Source organism: Chamaea fasciata, unplaced genomic scaffold (genome assembly GCF_029207755.1).
Source record: "Chamaea fasciata isolate MVZ Bird 193981 ecotype frontalis unplaced genomic scaffold, bChaFas1.0.hap1 SCAF_9, whole genome shotgun sequence".
Classification (NCBI taxonomy): Eukaryota; Metazoa; Chordata; class Aves; order Passeriformes; family Sylviidae; genus Chamaea; species Chamaea fasciata.
In genome coordinates, this window is record NW_027094094.1 from 10,603,241 (window position 1) to 10,624,702 (window position 21,462).

The 21,462-nt window shown below is 41.1% G+C and overlaps 1 protein-coding gene across 3 annotated transcripts in view; it reads left to right on the forward strand.

Annotated features, from left to right (window-relative positions):
• The window catches only part of SORCS1 (sortilin related VPS10 domain containing receptor 1), a 261,592-nt gene that overhangs the window by 82,878 nt on the left and 157,252 nt on the right, over positions 1 to 21,462 (forward strand). The gene's annotated exons all lie outside the window — the stretch shown is intronic.

Below are 21,462 nucleotides of genomic sequence, written 5' to 3' on the forward strand. Positions count from 1 at the left end.
TGTCTTTTGATTTCCCCTTTCCCGTCTTATTCAGATTGAAATCAACCAATTGGTTTACTTTTGGGACAACAGAACAGCCCAAAGTCCTTGTTTATAATGAAGGATCTCATGGCTGGTCTGCCCAAATGATCCTTATGAAAAGCCAGTGTTGCTGAGACTGGGGGAATACCTGTGAGTGAGTATTCAACATCTGTTGATTAGAGCTGATGGGATTAATACTACTTAATTGATTTCCACTTGTATGAACTTGACTGCTGGACCAATTTTTAGGAAATGTTTTGATACTTTCATGATTTAAAAGATGGTGTCATGCACTATGTGAACCAAAGGACAGAGCTGGGCCATGAACAGTTTCTTAAGGCAGTTTTTTGGATTCAATGTGGGCAGATGGTGCCTGATTTTATTTCTCTGAAAAATTTCTCCAAGAGGAGTTTCCTCTTTCTCATGTCCCTGGTACTACTTTCATGAGCTCCAAGGGAGGTTTTCTTGTGGTTATATCTGTGAAACTTTCGTGGGAATCTTCGGAGTTTTGTATGCAGGTCACTGAAGGTGGATAGGCTGCTGGCAGGATAGAAGAAAACTTTGGGTATTTAAAACTCAAACCTCTTGTTAGAATGAGCTTGTTTTAATAGACTTATATAGGAAAGATGGTTTCTAAGGAAGAATTTTGGGTTAAAAGTAGAACAAATAAACCTTTTGCTTAGGAGCTAAGTGGATTTTAATAGAATGATAGAGGAGGGAATTGGCATGAAGTACATTCTTAACTTGGGCTATTGCTTTACCCACTGTCTTGAAAAAATAAAACCAAAACCAAACAGACTAAAACCTGAAGAAACACAGAACTTCTAGGATTTATTCTGAGCAGTAACAGGAATGCTCAAAAGTATTGGTATTTTGTGGAGTTGAATAAATGTTTTTTCATCCCGTTATGGAGGGGTTAATCAATCTTTTAATTTCATACACCTTGCTGCCACAACTTTCTATTCCTTTGTCTTTACTGTGGTGTGTGTACACACATAAAGGGTCTTTCAGGACTGTGGCTTTGCAATGGTTTTCTACAGGAAGTTTTTGCTAGATTGTTTAATTTCTCAGTGGTTTTTGAAAAAGAATATTCATCAATATGAAAAATATTTTCATTTTCTCTGACTGCCCTAAGCCATTTCACCATGAGACACACTCATCTCTCCTTTGCCAGTCATTGCAGAAGTTATGGATTTCAGCATGCATAGGCACCTCCTTCCCTGTTGCTGACAGTGCTGAAGATCTGCTTATGTGATGCAGGATTGTGTTGAGATTCTATTTTCTGACTGAAACTAGGACAGCCCCATCAGAATGGAAAGCACACTTCCTGATGAGATGTATGAATGCGGCACAAAATTGTGCTGATGACCTTACGCTCTTTCCTGTTTCTACTTTCTGTGGAGCATTCCACAATGGCATGAGATTTTACCCTGATTGAGAAGGGGGGGACTGTGTGGATGTTACTGGAGGATGCAGCAGATAGCTGGGACCTCAGCAGTCCTGGAGTGACTGCGGGGCACTTTTCCTGACCTCAGTCCCAATGTCAGAATGTGATTAACAACATAAAAATAGCATGATTGTTTCCTCTGGTCTGGAATTCTATTACCAAAAACTGTCTGATAAAAAGTGAAAATATGAGTATTTTATGCAAAACAATTCTCAGTCTATTTAGCACCAGTAATTACACACTCCTGATCTTAGTATTCATAAAATTAGCCTGATTTTAATTCTTGAATTTTACAGTTTCTTGATTCTTGTATGATCTTCCCCAAGAGTACATCTACCAGTGGCAAGGAACAGGGATCAAAATGACACTGCTTTTCCTGTTTATTCTTCCCAATTTCTCTGCTTGGTCTCTTGAGGGCTGCTTCTAAAATGACCAGATGTCTAAATATTAATTGGGGGAAACATTCCTTAGTCATTTATGTCCCTGGTACCTCTGGCAGGCAGAGCAGGGGAGAGACAAGAGAAGAAAACAGGACTTGGAAAGAGATAGAAGGAACTGTGCAGCTGCTTTGCAGGTCCCAGGGAGGCTCAAAGCCAGGGTATGTGCAGCTCTCACTTGATTTCTCCAAACAGGCTGGCACCAAGACCATATGAAAATGGTTATCATATCTGACACTTCCTTCTAATTTTATACTAGCATTCATTCTTAAGGTTTAAGTTACCCCCAGCCTTCAGTGTAAGGTGTATGAGGAGCTGAATAATTTTCTTTTTTTTAGTATATACCAGAGGATTAATATTCCATGAGCTGACCTGCTCATTATCTTTTGGGGTGTGTTAAAATTTTTAGTACCAGTCACATTTTAGAACAAGGAATTCCATAAATTATTTGAGGAACCACGTGTCTTACTTTGAACCCCTCAGCTTCACTTGGCACACATCACTTATCAGGACTTGATTGCATTTGTATGGCCAACCATCCAGAGTCCCTGGGCAAGTGCTTTGAACTGGGAGATGCTGGAGATCCAGAATCAACCCACTTGTCTTTGCAGTGCTCCATTATTCGTGGTTGGCCCTCAGCGCTCATGGCTGTTCTGGAAGCTGCCGGTTCACTTCCTTGGTTTTCCTCTATCCTGTTACCTTGAGTAAACCCCTGCTGGTTACACTGTGCTCTGTCCTGAATCTGGTTCTGCTGTTAGATCCCCCCTCACCATGCAGCCATGCCTTCAGGTCACTGCCAAATACGCCTATGAAGATCCCAGGACAGCTTCTCTGTTCTTAATGTGATGGAAGGAAATGGCGAGGTGGGCATATCGTATTATTCTGTGCACCTGAAAGAAGTTATTAGCTGTTGCTCCTCCTGGCTGCTTAAGTGACATGTTAATTTAAATCTCCCTGCTTGTTTGAAAAGGATAGAACAAAACTAGGTTTGAGAGAAGGGGTGAAACATATCTTGCAATTTATGTCATGCCTCTGGGTTTCATTCTGGGGAATGGAAGAAAACATCATCTCATGTCTGGTTTGCTTTCCGATATCAGGAGTTCTGTTTCTGAAGGATAGAGGGGAAAGGTAGTTCTGCAGGTACCCTCAACTCAAGAGGAATCTGTTTTGAACACACGGCAAGGAAACACCACTTCTGCCTCCTGTGCTGAGTGCACTCTCAGAAAGTTGATGGGTGATGAGGGGCTGTAGAAGCACGTCACTGACACAAGTCATTCATGCAATAGATGTTTATAAGCACATCTGTCATTCCAAAGTGTCTATGGGTGATTTAAACAGTCTTACTGATGCAACCACCTAGAACCCAACTATGCCATTGCCTACAGGATATGAATCCCTCCTCTGTATAAACACACTACTGCCTGCTAGGATTACATTTCTTTATTTCTCAGTTTAACCATTGCTGGCTGCAACACTAATGGATGGAGATCATCCTTCTAAAACCACAGACAAATTAAATCACCACAGGTGATAGACATGCAGGAGTGAAATACAGGAAGAAAAAAGAGACAGGGACAATCTCTATAATCTTCTAGATTGTTAAGGCTCTGTGTGCACTGAGCTTTGGATGGCAAGTGAGCTGCTGCTTCTGTACATGGTAAACAAAATTTTGCTTCGGACTGGGCATGACTTTAATTATGCTGTTATTCTCTCAGCAGATTTTTTCCACAGTTTTAGTTGAGAACTTTTAATTTACTTTTTGTTGTTCTTTTAATAGTAGAGAAAGAGAATGGAGGAGGAAAGATTATCTGTCACTGAGAAATTAACTGAGTGTACTGGATTTATTTCTCTTCCTCCTATAGATATCTCTCAGATCAAAAAGAGGATTAAGCTGTGAGAGCTGGGAGAAGATGTTTTTTACCACTGGAGTAAGATAAGCTTACATTTCAAATAAATAAAAATGTCAGAATAGTGCACACAGTATCCCTGAGCTGTAGACAGCTGTGGGAGGACTAATCTTTTCCTGTTTGTGCAAATATGATTCTCTGGAAAGATGTGCATGAGCGACACTTTACCTCAGGACTCCTCAGGTTGTCAAGCCATGAGTGCTGCCATTCACCTCTTTGCCTTCTTTCTGCTCTGTAATTGGTCAGAAATGAGTCATTTCCTGGAACTTTGTATAAAAATAACAGTAATTAAACTTTCCTTTTCAGCCAGAAATTAGGAAGACGTAGAGTTTACTTAGTGTGAGAGTATTTTAAATCATAATCTGTTGCTGTGTTAGTTCTGGAAGCTATTGATGATAATCTTGACACTCCAACATTTTGCCTGAACACCCCAGTTCAGAAGTGATTATCACTTCCAACCTGCCCTTCACTGCTTCTAGTTTCTGCATTAAGGAAGCTTCAGCGCATATGCCATAAAGAAATCTCAAGGATGCTGAAAAATACTTATGTCTCATGTAGATCTAGATTTAATTTTCCATATGTAAAGCGGGGGCTGTTTATAGTTGCTATTTTTTTCATTCTTGGAAAGCTTAAAACAGATCTGCTTCTAGCTCTGTTTCTAGCTTTTACATGGCCTTATATTTAACCTTGAACAGCTGTTTTAACCCCTCCATCAGTTTATTTATCCATTCCTTTCACACCACCACTGCACATCATTCTGCAACTCTGTCCTTTCAAGAAGGGAATTGGTGTTGTAATCCAGAGAAGAGCCAGAATTGACCCCAGCCCTGTTGGTATAAATACTGCAGGTGTTTTGAAGGCTCCCTTGTTGATGTTTCTGCATGCAGTTCCCTGGCTCCTTGCCCTCTCTGCAGATCAAAACTATAACCACCCAGAACTGTCGATGTGTTTGTGGAGATTTTCTTCACTGGACTAGACAGATTTTGCCGCAGGAGGCTTGAAAGTTTGTCTGTATTTGCTTTCTTCCTTTACGGGGAATTTCTAGGCTATGTCTGTTGCTGTATTCATCGTTCTCCTGGACCTTTTATGCAGGTTCTTTACTTCTGTTTTGCAGATTGACTGTTTTCAACTTACATTTATCTTCTACCTGCTAAGCCACACTAATAAGGTCATAATGTGTGGCTTAGTGACACAGTGTGCTCAGCAACAGCAGATTAGGGTCTTTTAGCTGAAGTAGGTAGGAGAAGCAAATCCGTATGAGGGGGACTGAAAACGTGAGGGGAAGGAAAGTCTCATTAAGCACATTTTAGACAGCCGTTTTGTGGGAAAAAGAAACTTTAAAAGGACTATTTGAAAGGCTTTTATCTATAAATACACTGTCCCAGTTGCTCAGTGTAAGTCACTTTTCTTAAATGAATATCAGAGCTTGATAAATGCCGCTACATTATCTCCCATGGGCCTTTAGTGAAATTGTAACAATGACATTTCCTTGTGTCTTTGGGTTTAATCCTTTTTTCATTTTCTCCCCTGGAAATGTAGGAATCTCTGGCTGGTCTGTGTATAGATGCTGGAGGGTGTCTGGGGAGTGAAGAATGGGTTTGCACACTCAGCTATCCATGTAGGAAGCGGTATCTTTTTGTGGTTTGATCACAGTGGGAGATCTGCTTGCACTGCAAGTGGGCTTAGAACGTGGATTTTTATGCCCTGTGTGTGGAGCTCAGTGCAGCCTTTTTCCTGTGTGTGGGGACACTCTGTTCAGCCATCAGGACCCCTAGGGACCTAACAGTTTCTGTAACAATCAATTTTTGTACCTAAGAGGGCTCATTTTACCCTGGTGTCTAACAGTCATAAAAACTTGTAGCACAGTCAACTCTTCTACTTGTCTGCCAAAGTTTCCTTGGATGTTCTTATTGTTATCAAAACCATCTCCAATAAAGATGGGTAGGGGTAAGGCAACTACCAACCAACCAACCAATCAAAAAAAAAGTGCACCCAAAACCCCCCTCAAATGACCTACCTAGGAAAAAACCCACAGCAGATGCTTAGTTTAGCAGGAAACTTAAGTTTTATTGAATTTAACCTGTTTTACATTCCCTGAAGAATAAGGGCTAGTAAAACCATTGCATTTTGTGGCATATCATATGTGTTTTTCTAATCAATCTCATGTAAGTTCTGCCTTATCTTGAAGAGTCATACCCTGATATTATGAAGGATCAGATTCTTTTGAGGATTTAGTGATGTGCTTCTCACTCCCTGGTCTGTGAGGATAAAATATTCAGCACTAATGATGATGTAAATTTATTAAACCTATTAAAAATGTGTTCTCTGTTGCAGCCAGTCATGAAATGTAGGAATGTTATCAAGTAAATCAGAACGAATCCAAATCCATTTTCTGCATGGAAGAAACATGTAAATCAAGATAATGAATATTAATGCTGACATATATTAGCAATATACTGTAAATAACAAATGCACCATGTTCATGCCACTTTAAAGGCATACAGTGTTTCAATGTACTTTGTCATTCTTACTCTGCAAATTAGATGATGAACTTCCATATCTGTTTCCTAGGCTGTACCTGTTCGCTCAAATGATGTTGGCAAAACATAACAGAAATAAATCTGGTTCTGCTCCACAGGGTTAGTCCGTCTGCTGTGGCTGTGTAATAACTGCAGACAAGCTAGACTGGAGCTGATGTCTAGGGGGGAAGACAAACCACACAGTACTTACCAGTTCATGAACAGAAAGTAAAACACCCTTTGTGTTCTGTGTTTCCATCCCTGTCATATCTATGCAGTCATTTTGCAGAGCTGGGTAAAATTGTACTAATCTCTTCAGAGGGATATATCCACTACTAATCACCAAAAGGAAAGAGTATAATTGGGGCTGAGCTTGGGTTAACAGGGAGATACTTCTTCTGAAAGCATTATACAAGCCTGAGATCTGAACTCTAAGGTTTTCAGATCCAGCTCCCAGATATTTTTGCATCTGCACCTCAGGAACTATCCAGGCAAACAGTCAAAGCTTATTGTTACTGCAGAAAGAGGCAGGCATATGTAATTAGGTCTTTCTTGGAGGACTTAGTGAAGCACCTGGAAAAGATGTGATGTAAAAATGTATATTTAAATATGTATCAATAGTCTGTTTGTTGTGTAGCATAAACTGCCTGCCATTTATACTGAAACATAGTGGCTTGCTTGGAACTATCCTTTTTTTTCTGATTTCTCTAACCTACCAAATGGTAATTGGTCAAAATGGAAAAGGACGAATAAAGCTCATAATTAATCAACTCATGCCTTCAATAATAGCAAGTGTGGCTTTTGATTGTGATCCTGCCAGCGGTTCCTGTGCCAGTGGCTGCTGTGCTTGTGGGGTGGGGTGTGTGTGTAAAGCAGGACATCAAGGCATGAGCTGTTCAGTAGGAAGGCTGAAGCTACTGGGTGAGACTCAAGTCTGTGTGTGAACAGAATTGTTGGTGAATATTGTGCAGGTCAGTGGAGCAGCTAGGGCGAGTTAGGGCCATTTTTCCCTTGTCATTAGGATGTACCATTGAGGGCCTCTGTGTACCCCGCACTGTGACCATTTGTGCTTGTGTGACATGGACAGCCTGAGGGAGACTGGATTCCTGGTGAGCAAGGAATTAATTTGTAGCTTGAGATCCCCTTACGTAGGAGGAGGCATGGGGGAATTCAGGAACTTTTCTCTCCTGGCTGGCAGCTTCCCACTGCTGTTATGCCAAGTCATTTCACTGGTGAGGTGTATTAAGTGGCAGAGGAAGATGTATCCTCCTGATTATGAACGTCACTTGAAATGTGCTCTAAACTGATCCTGTGCTTTGCCAGTGGGAGGTAAAAAGCCGTCCTTTCCTTTCACCCATTATTTCCCCCTATCCCCCAAATGAGTTTCTTCTTCAAGGAAGTTGTATGAATTTCCCTAGCATGCATTGTAATGTGTGCTGTGTAGTTGGGTGTGAAGATAAAATCTCTTTTCAACGATCCTGCAATCTAGATAGGTGGGAGTATCTATGAGAGATGCTGAGTTGAAAAGAAATAGAAATTCAGAAACACCACATGTATTGTGCATTAAATGACTTCATGAGGAGATAGAGACTGATATCTGATCTTTCTCCAAGGCAAATTTCCTGCAGAAAGAGTGTTGTTCGTTCTACTAATGCACTTTTACTGCTGTATTTTATGGCTATGTACATATCTGGGTAGGTGTTCCCATTAATTTTCTTCTGGTTTTCCTTCAAGCCTGGGCTGCTGGAGTTGAGTGGTTGCTCAGAATCTCAACTTTTCCGTGGTAGGAGAAAGCCCCAGTTCCTGGTTTTCACGTAGTGAAAAGAGAATTGAATGGCTTCAATTGCTGTACAGATTGGAAAGCCCAAACACAGATTCTTCACACTTGGTTCCTGAGAGCTTTTTTCTTAATTGCTTGAAGTATCTTAGCTGTGAAGACAAATCAGGATAGGATGGAAGAATAAAAATGCAGTGGGTTCCTCAATGAACTGAGCACGTAGGTACCTCTTTGTCCTACCGAAGGCTAAGGTTCAGCTCTGGTCAGGGCAAGCAGAACCTTGAGACTGGCTTTCCTGAAAACCAGCTGAATGCTGGCCATTGGCTTACGTGATTATACTGTCCAGCATTAAAAAAACTGAAACAAACAAACAAAACAACAAACCCAGACAGTTCTTTTACTGAACTTCTGTTAGTGCTTACTTTTGATAAAATTAGAGGATTTTTTCTCTTTCGTAGTTGGAGTGCTACAAAGATGCTCTCTCTTCTGTGGCACAACAGGAACAAAGGAGAAAACCCCTCAAAATTAATGGGGAACCGCATATTTCCCATATATTAGGGAGAAACAAAGCTGGGTGGAAAGAACACAGAGACTGAAGAGATGGCAGGTTTCTTGTCACTTATTAATAGCTGCCAGTCTTCCCCATCAGGCCCTGAGTGCCTGTCTTGAGCTGCTGAAAGATTTTTGTTAAGCTGCTGGTTTTATAATCTGCACAGCACTCAGCTGCCAGTCTGATGTGCCCTGTAACCTCTGGGGAAAAAGGGATGCAGTCAAAATCAGGCCAGCATTGTCTTTTTGTATTTGAATAGCCTGAAAAGGAAATAGGAGGCCAGAAAAACTGTCTGTTTAATTACCCTTCTGAAATACAGCAAGATGAAAGGAATTTTTAGGCAGCTCTAAGCTCCTATTCTGCTTTACCAACAAGTCACTGTTTCCTTACTGATATTTCGAGTGTTTACATTGTCAGCTCCAAAAGATCAATTTAGGAGGCTGAAAGTCACACATTTTTAGCCTCCTTTATTTCTCCAGTGTTCAAAGCTGTGGAATGAGAAGGGCAGCTCTGAGTCCTGGCCTTCCTATTATGTCCAGCTTTAGGCAAGCTTCTTCACCACTGTGTGTGGGGATAATGGGGTTAATTTACCTGCCCATCTACAGTGCATGAGCTGAAGGGTTTGGGTTGAACTGGTTAATAAAATCCAGTCTAGGATGAGGGACAGTGTAAACCTACAGTCTCTATCTGTGGCTGAAACCTAACAGAGATTTGATCCATGCTTTACCAAGCCAGATGTCTGATATATTCTCTTCCACTACCTAGCAGAACCGTGAGAAACTCTTGTATGCCTTTGCTGGCAGGGTGGGTTGTCATCTTTGTGCAATTTTGTTAGTTTGGATTTTGCCTGAACAGAGGCTAATCCCTGAAAAAGAACAAGAAATGAGAACCAAACCCATTCCTTTTAAATTCCTTCCAAGGAGTTTAAACACCACAGAAGATGTTTTACGACCACAGACTGTGTGCCATTGCTGGGAAAAGCACTAGATGTAACAGCAACATGAAATTTTTATTTTCTTTACGAAGAGATGAAAAAACCTTTTTTTCCTAATTGCATTTACAGTTTTCCAGCTCCTCTGTTCATGTGTTTTCTGTGAGGTGAGGGAGGCAGAACTAGAGCCTTTCTCTTCCTCCTTACTCCATGGTAGGGCTGCCTAAGTGGAAGCAATGCCCTTCTGTGGAGTAGGTAAGAATGTGAAGGTTTGGCACAGTTCTTCCTCAAAATGAGTTTCCCTTGCTAGAGTTTTCAAGAGGGAGTCTGATTTTTGTCCTCCAGCAGTGCCCAATAAATGGCAGCTATTACCAGTGTTAAACTTGCAATAAGAAACCTACTACCTTTGAGATAACTTTTCTTTCTTGTGCTGCTGCAGCAATCTGCTTATGCCCCAAAACATGAGCTTTGATGACTTGCCATATGTCATTATTATCTAGTTAAAAATTTAAGTTATCTCAATTATAGACTGTTGGCCCTTTCCAGTAAGCGCATCTGCGGCTTGCAGGGACTCTGACCTCCTTTGGCTGTGAGCAGTGTGCACTGACTACAGGCATTGTGGAAATATAATTTCTCTTCACTTCCCTGCCAATGCTCCAGTGACGATGTGCTCTCTTGTTATGAGGCAGCATAAAATTTAGAGGCTAGTCACGGTGAAGGTAGTAAGAAAGAAACTCAGAGACCTCAGTAAATTTTCCTTCTAAGTGTTCCCTTTTCAAAGGTAAATGGTCTTATTCTTTGTAATCTCTCCCTGTGTGTTAACAGCTTTCACAATGCTAACTCTTTTGTAAGAAAAGCACATTACAATCCCAGTTGACTTTATCTCTGGTAAAGCAGCCAAAGAAGGAAGAATCCAATACGCTTTTTAAATTTTTTTCTTTACAGTCCACCAGCTACTCAGCATACATGTATTGTAAATTCAAGATGTGGATGTTACTCAAAGAAGCAACTGTGATGTCACAAATGTTTTAATAGCCTATGATTTATTTCCCTAAGTGCTTTATTAAGATGATGCATAACAGCATTTGGAAGCCAAATGCTGCCTTAAGAGAGACTTGGAGGAGTTATTTTCAATCTCTTGACTTTTCTTCCTCAACACAGTAATTTGTTTGATTGGAGCAAAAGGGCCCTGGATTCAGAACAGGGATTCTACTTCTTATTTAGTGTTTCTTTGTGCGTTAATCAGCCCAGTTTGTGATCTGAGTGAGCAGGAGTATGAATGAACTTACTGTGATATGAGAGAGCTGCATGATTCAGAGAGCAGGATACTGGCTGGGGTTTGGAGATTTGCGTTCTGTTGCTGTATGGGTTTGTGGCTGTTTGATAGAGAAGTATTTGGTTGGGCCTAATCAGGAATCAGCAAATTCATGAGAACCAGAAGTCATGTGCAAGGAGTCCTCTCCTGGCAAGGTATTTCTAATGACATTCAGGAAGGTTTGCTGTAGGTGCAGTGATATAGGACCTCTTTGCCATTAGTCTGGTGATAAATCTGGTATAATTTCCAAGTTTGGAGACGGGTGAGGTAGTGAATCAAAATGAGACCTGAGGTAGTCACAGTGGGCAAATGGATGGCTTAATAAGCTGAGATCACTTGAAGAAATGTATTCTATTTCATCAAAGAATAATAGTAGGCAAGGACTGAAGGTTGGACTTACAGGACTATGTAATATCTACTTACAGCGTGGAGAACAACTGGACAGTGTTTAACAGGCAACAAACTGGAGTTCATGTCTCATTGTGAGAAGACCAAAATGTGTTGATCTGGTCAATGACTCTGTAAGCTAAGGAGCCAGAAGCTGAACTTTTGAAGAAATTAGAACTTTGAAATGTTTAAGATACTGACTTGGCATGTAAAGATTTTTAAGACAGCATGCAAATTTCAGTAAAACTCTTCCCAGGATGGGATTTCTGGGCAAAATTAAAGTGACTAACTGAAATGTCAATCTGAATTAAAGAATAGACATAAAATTAAACAGACCAGAAACATTCTTCTAAGGTCATGGCTATAGCAAATACATAAAATTGCAAATGAACCAAGTTTGTTGGCTATTAAAATAGTGACTTGGGAGGTATAACAAAGGGAAGAAGATATGAATGGTGGAATAAGGTGGCCAAATGATTCCACACAATAAGTTAAGGATGACAAATATCGATGACAGATGGGGGAGGAAATCTGACTTTGGAGCAAAGAAGATTAGACATGGTTAAGGTGAAAAGGATTGCATGAGGACTCAGCCCTTCTGCTTGTAGAAGCTGGTATTAATTCACTGACCTGAGTCAAACAGCACCACTTTCCACAAGCTCCAGAAATTACTTCTGACCAGTGATATAAAAGCAGCATCACCCTTCTTGTTTGGCTTTTCTCCTTACTATTGATATTACTTCGATGGCTACTATTACCACTTAGCTTTTTAGCATCATTAAAATGCAAAATAAACAGAAATAGTGGGTGGAAATACAGTTAGTGTAGCTGTAAAATCTCTTCAATCTATGTTCCATTAGAAAACAATTGTCAGTATTGTAATAAGTACAAATTCATTCTTCAGGCCCTCTATTAGTGTAATTATAAAAACACTGGGCTTGGCAGTTGGCTTCTCCGATATTCAGTTGCTATTTTTTTGTTTCAGAAGAAACATGCTGAGTCAATTGGTTTAGAAATAAGATGTAATAAAGCTCTCAGAATAAACAGGCCTTGTTGATTTGCAGAATTTCTGTTGAAATTGCATGAACAGAACATGTACAGAGATATAATAGCCTCATTTATATTTGTGGATTATCTCTAATGCACAGTAACTCCTGAAATGCTGATCAATGTTATACAAAAAAGGGGAAAAATGTTGTTTTCAGTTTGTTTTTGAAGAAAATTAAAGATCTAGAGTTATTATGTAGAGGAGCTGTATGTTGCAATTTTCCCTCAAACCAAATCCATAATCCAAGTGTGTCTCATTTAACTGAGGGAATGTGTGAGGCTATTTACTCCTGTTATAACTATCCCTCTAGCCTTTTTTATTATAAATAATTCCATCAAGTCATTAAGAATTGATCCTTGAACAAGGAAGATCCACTGCAGTTGTATTGAGGGCTGTTTTGGATCGAACCAAAGATCCACTTGATCCAGTATCTTCACTGTGAACCTGCAGCAGGTGAAGGTGACAAGGGTATAGACAAGGGTATAACAGCAAGGCCAAGCCATGTGTGTTACACTTTTTAAAACAGCAGAAGTGTTGAGTTTAGTAGCCCTTGCTGGTTGTATCTGTGAGGTTTATTGGTTGTTCTCAGAATGTGTCCATCATTTGAACCAATACAATCTTTTAGTATCTGGGAGGATGGGCAGCTGAAAAGCCCTGGGTGGTTGTTGGCCTCTGTCAGAGACCTGAACTAGTGCTTGAGAAGGAAGAGTTTTTCCTGTGCCTTTAGTATCCAGTTTCTTTTTCCTATACCTCTTTATATTTTTGAAATCTTACTGTGTGATGAAGGCAAACTCATCCAGCTTCATTTTATCTTCTAAATGAGCTGGCCACTCACCATGTTGGAGAGTGGAAGTGACAAAGCAGTAAATGACATAAAATTTCACTTTTCTGTAGCCTTTTAGGGCAAGGAGCTCTATATAGCAGCTGGAGAACAGAGTGTTCTTGAGTTCTATTGATTGCTCTTTAAGCATTGCTTTATCCTCTTAATGAATAGAGTAAAAAGGGAAACTTCAGAAAGCTCCATTCAGTAGTTAAGAAAAATTCTGGCCCCTCAGTAAACTTGTCCTATTGTGCATTTGTATCATGCTGCTTACTAGAGAATGGAACTATGGAAGACTAAAGTAAGTGATGGTTTTGGATGATCTTCACCTCTGTGTTGCTTGTAGGCTGGACAGATTGTCTCTACCACCTCAGAAATACTTTTCAGAGAAGTGGCAACAACCTTGACTCTTAAGATCCAGTTGCTTGGAATGTGATGAAAAACATCAGTTACTCTTATTTAATTTGTGGGCCTAAACCTACAGTGGCGCATTATTGGCTAAGTTGAATTTTCTGAAAGAATTTGCAGGCTTCTCTGCCTTCTTCTGGTTGAACATGATGTAGAGAATTTAATCTACCTTCAAGATAGAAAAAGCTACTCCAAAAGTACCTGTAGAAGTCCTGGTCAGAAAGAAAAAAAGCAGAGAAAATTAAAATTGTAGTAAGCTGTGTCTTCTCTGTTGTGAGAATGAAATCTAAAAGGCAGCATTAGCTTCGTAAGGTCTGGAAGTTCACCATAGGATGAAGATGGGATGAGTCAGCCTCTACTGGCTGCAAAATAGCTTTTCACTGCTGGAAAGTTGGGGAAAAGGGGAATTATGTGGTTATTGCCAGCATATTTCTCAGTGGCTGCAGGTAATGCCTTGCATGGGGTCGTACCAACACTCACCCTGTCCATCTGCCCTTATGCAGAAATTCCCCCTCTCCCTTAAAGATTGACCACTGACACCTGTGTTAGTAACTTTGGGGCTCTGTTTTTGATAGTGGGCTTTTTCATAGTTTGGAAAACCCAAAGAGGCCATACCTCAGTTTGGCACATAGAGAAAGTACACAAATTGCATGGTCTAAATCTGGCTTGTATCATTCCATTCATTTTGGTACCCAATTTATTTCTTATAGGAGCTGATGTCTTCCAGCTGCACCTAATGAGCTCTAATTTTTCCAGGAAGGGGTAGAGGATGCTGAGTGAATCAGCAACATCTCACATGCCACTGAGCCTTAATTTACATGTGTATTTGGCCTACACTTGACAGTGATCATGTAGATGCTTTAATACCCCACTGGGCATTGTCATCCTGTCCTCCCACACAGGTTTGTCCCTTCCTTTCCTTTCTAAAATGTTACTTCTCTGGCCTCCTGCTTCTGACGTTTTCTTTGTTAGTTTCAAGAACCTTTAAGTCTTGCTCTGAAAGCTAAATAATGTATTTATATTTTTTTCTGGAACGTCACACGGCAATCCAGAACTTTCCTTAACAGCAGATGTCATAAACATTTGTCTTCTCAATCACTAAACCTCTATGTGTATAGGGTAATTACACAGACTCTCCTGTAAACTATCATTAAGTCTGTGGAAAGGCTTGTGCAGATTTCAGTAAGCTTTGGGTCAGGCTCATTACCTATCCAAAAAGACAGATTTTTTGTTGTCTGATTTGTTTTTTCTTTTTCCTGCCATCTGTAAGAACACAAAGTGCTTTTGAATCAGTATTTTTAAAATGGCTCCTTTCTATTTCTTTGGGCACCAACCAGTAATGTGCCACCCTTGAACACAGTCCTTGCACTGTGACTGTTCCAGTATCCCGAGTATCCTGTATTCACTGTGATTTGGGTGGATAGAGCCCACGGGTGAGCCCAGTGCAGTGGGGAAGGAAGTGTTGCTGGCACATCAGGTAACGACTCTGAGGTTGCTGCCCTAATTCTTGTGGTGTTGGCATCCTATTCCTAGGAGAGATCTGCAGTGTGAATAGGTGCTAAAGATAATAACAGAAATTAGTGAACTTAGAGGGCTCTATGAAGAATCAAACTCAGTTTCCTCAAGAGTATGAACAGGGTTATCAACCACGAAATCAGAGACATTAAGGCAGAGGTAAATTTTAAGGAAGAATTTGTCTGAGGATCAAATAGGTGGGGGTGGATAAGTTTGATCAATGGCCAGCTAAGGCTATAATGTGTTGTTATGTGTTATTGGGGTCACCGTGCCCTCTCTGGGAAACAAAGCAGAAAAAAAAAATTCAGGCATCCCACAGTAGTTGTTAGATTTTCCTGACCAAGCTTAGCTCCTGTTTCTCTGCAGCAGGGTGCCACGGCCTCTCCTGCTCTGTGGTTCTGTGGAGTGGGCGCAGGTGGTTGCCCTGTTTTTTAGGCACCAGCTGTGCCCAGTGTGTGCCTCTAACAGTCTGTACAGCTGTGGCAGAGACCTGTGGCAGACAAATCTCATCTGCACAGACCATGATTTGGCAGTAGTCTTGCCAGAAAGGCCCAAGCTTGCTACAGGTAATGCAGATTTACAGAGCCCACAGGGCAGTCTGTTCAGAACCTCAGCTATATCTGAAATATCACTCTGTAATGTCTAAATGCCAAAGGGAAAAAAAAAAAAGGGGGATAAACTGCCAATAGGCCTAGATTCTTTGAAGGAACACGGCTGACAGCATAACTCTTCTACTGACAGAGTCCTGCAAAGATGAGGTGGCTGCACTCAAGGGGCTGAACCTAGCAGCCTCTAAATCGGACAGGACTTGTCAGCACTATCAGCTGAGCTAGTGCCCAGTGGTACAGTGAGGAAGATCCACTGTTACTGTTGCCTTTCTGTCAGAGTTGTAGAGTAGACAAGTAATAATGTCTTCATTCAGTGTAAAAAGACTATTCCATTAATTGAAATAATGGACTAGGACTGGGTTTGTCTGGAGGTACAGAACAGAGATCTAGACTCAGTCCCCAGGCAGGGGTAGACGTGATTTACTTACTGTTTGTGTTCCAGTGCACTCTAGGTGTACTGGCTGGGAATAATTTATGATGCTTTCTTACCAGTGCTTCCCCTAAAGTAGACTACTGCTCCACTGCCCACCAGCACTGCAGCTCAGATGATCTATCAATTGCCACAAAAATCACTTCTTGTGTCTTTTGCCTGTCTTCACTCCTGATTTTCTAAAGCAAACTTTACTTTTAGCTGCTGCTTCATCTCCTGCATCTTTGTTGCTCTGTCAGCCAGACTTCTCCTCCAGCAGGTCCCAAAGGTGTGCTTTCTTAATTCCCTGGTAAATTTTGAAATGATTCCCCAGCTGGTACCAATCGCAGGGCTGAATGTAGGTGTGCTGATCAGCTGCTGTGACAACTCTGTCTAATTAGCTGAGTTGGTTTCTCCTTCTCTGAGTACCCAAAGGAGATGTTTGGTTCAAGGTTTTATTAAGGTGAGCTAGGAGATAATCATTATGCACAAGTCCAAGGTTTGAAGACTGATCAGCCTCTGATCTAGCTCAACAGCCTTAATTAATGGAGGCAGTAGAGGCCTCATGTTTCAGGGTGACAGTACAATCACTAGAGTTGTCCACTTGTCCCTCTCTGTTTCCCTGTAGAATAAGGTTCCTTTACCTCCTCACCTTTGCACAAGCCTCAGAAAATACATTTGAGCTCAATAGTTCATGCTCAGACAAAAAAGGTGACAACAGGCATTTTACCTTGGCTGTCCATTTTTTTCTTTGATAGTTGAGCATCATATTTGGGAATAGTGGAGTTAAATATCTCCTTCCTTGGGAATAGAAACTCAGTAAAGAACTGGGATCTAATCCACAGAAATCTCCCAACAAACTGTGTCTGGAATGTGAAAGTGGGACTGTAAGTGTTTCACAGTGCCAGGATTAGCCTTATTTCCACTTCCTGGCCAATAAGAACTCCCAGCATTTGTGGTTACATCTGTTCTGCAGGATTTGGTTATGTTCCTGAGTCTGGGCCTGAATACAGTTGGTGTTCTTCAATGCTAGGGCTGAAGAAATTTGGTGACATATGCTTTTTTATTTTGGCATCTGTGCACCACTGGGATAAAAAGTGTCTGGCATATGCAAAGGTAGAAGAGTTCAGGGTGATTTTCTGGTTTTGGTAGCAAGGGGTTCAGTGTCTGGTGTTGCCCCAAGGAATTTTGGAGTGTGCAGTTTCTCTCCCACCCTCAGGTTCCTTCTTCTACTGTCCTGCATCAGTGACCGAGCAGTCAAGTCAGTCTTGGAACACCAGTACCTTTTTTTTTGGCTACCTGCTTACAGGGTTTGGGGTTGTTGGTCCCACTTGGATGCCTTACTGATGGATTTTCTGGGTGGTTTGAACTAGTTTAGATTGTAACACATTTCTTCCGCAGACACAATTGCTTCTTCTCCTGCAGGTTAAAGCCCTTCCTCTTCCTCATTCTGTCAATGTCCCTTAATGGTCCTTAAGGGCCATTTAAGAGGCAGCTTTTCCTGAGCCATGTTTTTCATGTTTCCTCCATTCTCTTCAGGAGCAGTTTCTCCCATCTGTCTCATCTTTTACCCCATTTTGAAATGTCCTTTATAAAAACTGTTAGCAGCTCAGGAATCCAATAAAACATGTAGTTTTTTAACTGTTAATAACTTCAGGATTTTTTCCCATTAAGTTTTAACGTGAAGTAAGATGATAAATAAAATCAGAGGAGTTTTATTTCATTCTCTTCAACAGTTCTGTTCTACTCTCATAAATAAAACATTCCCACAAAAAGACACTTATTTTAATATATTCTCACACTGCCACCCAGGCTGAGTTCCTTGACTCTCAGCAGCCTCACATAGTGTTGAAAACTTCATGGGACCACTGCTGTGCTGTGTGTGGATGAGTCAGCTTTCTATTTTTAAAGTAGCTTTACTTTTTTCTTGCAAGCAGACATTTCTCATAAAAAGCTCTGGCTTACTTTCTGAGGTTTGTCATGGTCCTCCCTCAGAGCCACAGTTGTCTCCATTGCTGTGAGAATACCTGTCACGTTCAACCACTTCTTACAGTCACCTAACATAACTGGTTCTAGGTACAAGGGCTTTCCTTGCAGAGCCTCCTCTTTGCAGATTTTGTTGGCTGATTGTCTGTAATGAAGCTAAAAGAGTCATTCCAGTCTTAGCTGCACCCTATACCTGATTTTTCTTGCTGATAGTTGAGTTTATCCAGGTTATTCCTTTTTTTCTTCCCTCTTTTGAAGCAGTAAATTTTGTTACACTGGAAATGTGCAGAATTTCATTTTTATTTTAATGAACTGCTGCTGGGAGAGTCCTTCCCTTTTTGAACCCAATCACTTTGTCAGCTTGATTACTCAAATCGCTGGTGAATCTATTACTCTTCTCCATAATCATGAGTGTGGTTGCATTATTAAACATCCTTCTGTGTCCTATACACAAGCAGAGTTCCAAGGGGTGAAGGAGAGCACCACCCCACAACACTTAGTAGTACAGTGGCTGAGAGAGCTCTCTTCCAATGGAGGATGCTCCTAAATTGAAGTTTTGTATTATCTGAGAAGGACTGCATCTCAGTGTTTGCCTTGCTGTAAAAGGGGGATTTGCTTGAAACTGATTTCAGTGTATTGGTGGTTGCTGCAGTAACGGCCCCAGCTGTTGTTTTAATGCTTAGACAGCTACAGATGCATCAGTGCTTAAGCTGACTGTTCTGCTGAGTGCTGTCTTCTCTTTCCAACAAAGCCTGGACCCCTCACATCTCAGAACTAAACAAAATCTGCTCCTTCTGATGTTCTGCAAGGAAATTCCATTTGGAAGCTTTTCTGAAAAGTTTTGCTTTGGCAGGTTGGCATTTTCTAAAGTGAAAACATGTCTGAAGCATTTCCAAGTGACCCTGCAGATGACTGAATTAAATTTTAGTTTTATCCCTGAACTTTCAAATGCTGTGTTTGTGTGTATGTGGCTTTTTTTTTTAATAGGTTTAAATTTTTTAAAATTTTTTTTTCCTCCAACCACTCTTTCTAGGCAGAAGCACAAACCTGTGAAGTAATGAAGATTGTTCAGGAAGTGTGACAGCACAAATGTCAAGAATACTCTTTGAGGCTTCTCCAGGACTGCTGGAGAACTTGGGAATTGTCAAGGGAAATTTACACCCCGATGAACTTCCTTTACTTGGCTGTCTAGACAAACAGAATTTCTGTTTTAGGAGGAATTTTGCATTTTTGAAACTCGTAAAACCTGATAGCAAAAAAGACTGGGAAACCTGTCACTAAATGGATGATGTCATTCAGCCAGCTACTAGAAAGGTTGGACAGGTCCCTGGAGGATATTTTGATTTTATTCAGAAACTGAATAAATGTTCTGATGGAGAACATCCTTAGGGCAAATTTATTTTCAATGCAAAAGATCTACTAGGACATATTACATTCTTGTATGTGTGCCACAGGAACAGGAGGTTACAGGCTCTGCTTTACTGTTGACAGTGACAGGCTCATCAACAACATGCAGGTACCACAAGATCTGATGCCGCTGTGTTCTCTAGAGGTTCTGGTTCAAGGATTCACATGCTACAAGCACAAGCTTATTTCTTGGGTTTTATTTGTGATGATGCCAGCTGTCACCAGCTGCGGGGTGCGTGGAATTGGGCTGCTGCTGAGAGTGCCAGTGAGACAGCATTACAGGTATCGCCTCTCTGCTCATCGTGCTGCTCTCCTGGAAAGCCCAAATGTCTCTGGCAGGCACAGGAACAATAACAAATCCTGGTGGGATGCACACCCAGTAACCCCCTCTCTCACACAGGAAGCTGCTCTCGCTGCATTCCTGTTACTGCAGCAATTAGAAATAAGAAATCTGACTTGTCAGGGGCTTGGCCAAACTTCCCCAGATCTGCTTTCCCTACTTTCTGTGGGATGGTCTGACCCCAGATCTTGAACTGTGGGCAGGAATATTTCAGTTTTGCCCACGTGTCTGAGCAGTCCTTGGGCTGGCTGTGTGGGGAGGCATCAGTGAATCTTCTCTCCTGAGTGCCTGACACTTTTCTCTTTTGATTGACACGCCTCTCTTGAAGACAGCCTGAAAAGTGTTTGCACTTGAAGCAAGTGGAGCAAATTCTAATTTGTCTGGAATGGGCCCTCCTGTTAAATGTTAAACTGACCTTTTCAAGAGAAATTTACTTGATAGTTCTAAGTGAAGCCCTGCTTTAAGCTAAACCTGTCACTACAACATGATTAAAATCACTTAAATGTACATCAGTTGCACATATTATTAATGGAAATTGAAATCAGCCTAAATGGTAACCATAAATTTTAAAACGGGGAAGAGGATGGAGACAGAAAAACCTGTGCATGATGTGAAGGTTAAGGTGCCTTATTCACCCAAAAATTAGATGAGCTGAACAGAGAACTTTATTCTGAAGCAGTGAAAAAAAATCATAGACTTTTTTTTTGTGTGTGTATTTACAGTCCTCCAATTCTCATCTATTGAAAAGGGAAATTCAGTGCATTTTTGGCAGGAATTTGACCCGTGAAGACATAGAAGGATCAGTCACAGTTGTCTGGTCTTGTTCCACCTGCTACAGGACCTTTAAGCAACAAATGATTACATTTCTGGCAGCGTGGCAGGTGGTGAAGGTGTGTGTGTGTGTGTGTGTGTGTGTGTGTGTACATGGTGCTGAAAGGGGGGCTGGGGCATACCTGTGATCCATGAATGTCTGCTCCCCACTGGAACTGCACATTTAAAATCTTGCACCTGTTCTTGCCTCCTTCCCTTCCCCACCACCTCGAGTCACAGCTCCAGTGTTTGGCTGCCATAGCAGCTGTTACTTAAAGTGTCTGTTCTAATTGGGCACTAATAAATCAAAACTGAATTGAAGACCTTCCACTTACAGTCACTTATCAGTGACTTTCTATCCCACAGCAGGATAGGACTTGGCAGCCATCTCCCAGAGAAATGTCCAGGGAGTTATGAAGGTCCTTTTTGAGATCTTTATGTATCTGTGTGACCTTTGTCATTCCAAGTGCAGATCGAGCCTTTTGTAATTAATAACTCTTCTTCTACCAGCTTGGCTTTCACACAGGTGAAATTGGCATGGCTTTTCCCAGCTGTTTTGGGACATTGGGGGTTTATAAAGCTTTTGTGGTCAAGTGTGAAATTTGGTTGACAAAGCTGAATTTTTTTGAGCATGTTAGAAGACACACCTTTATTAAGGGAGTCGGTGGTGGCTGAGGATGACAGGTCTGTTATAAGGAGGTGAAAAGAATTTTCAGGTACTTGGCTGAGTTCCTGTTGGTAGCATTATTTTAATGACTAGATTGTATAATTAATGTCTTCATACACCCACATCTTTGGAAAGACCTTCCTTATCATTTTA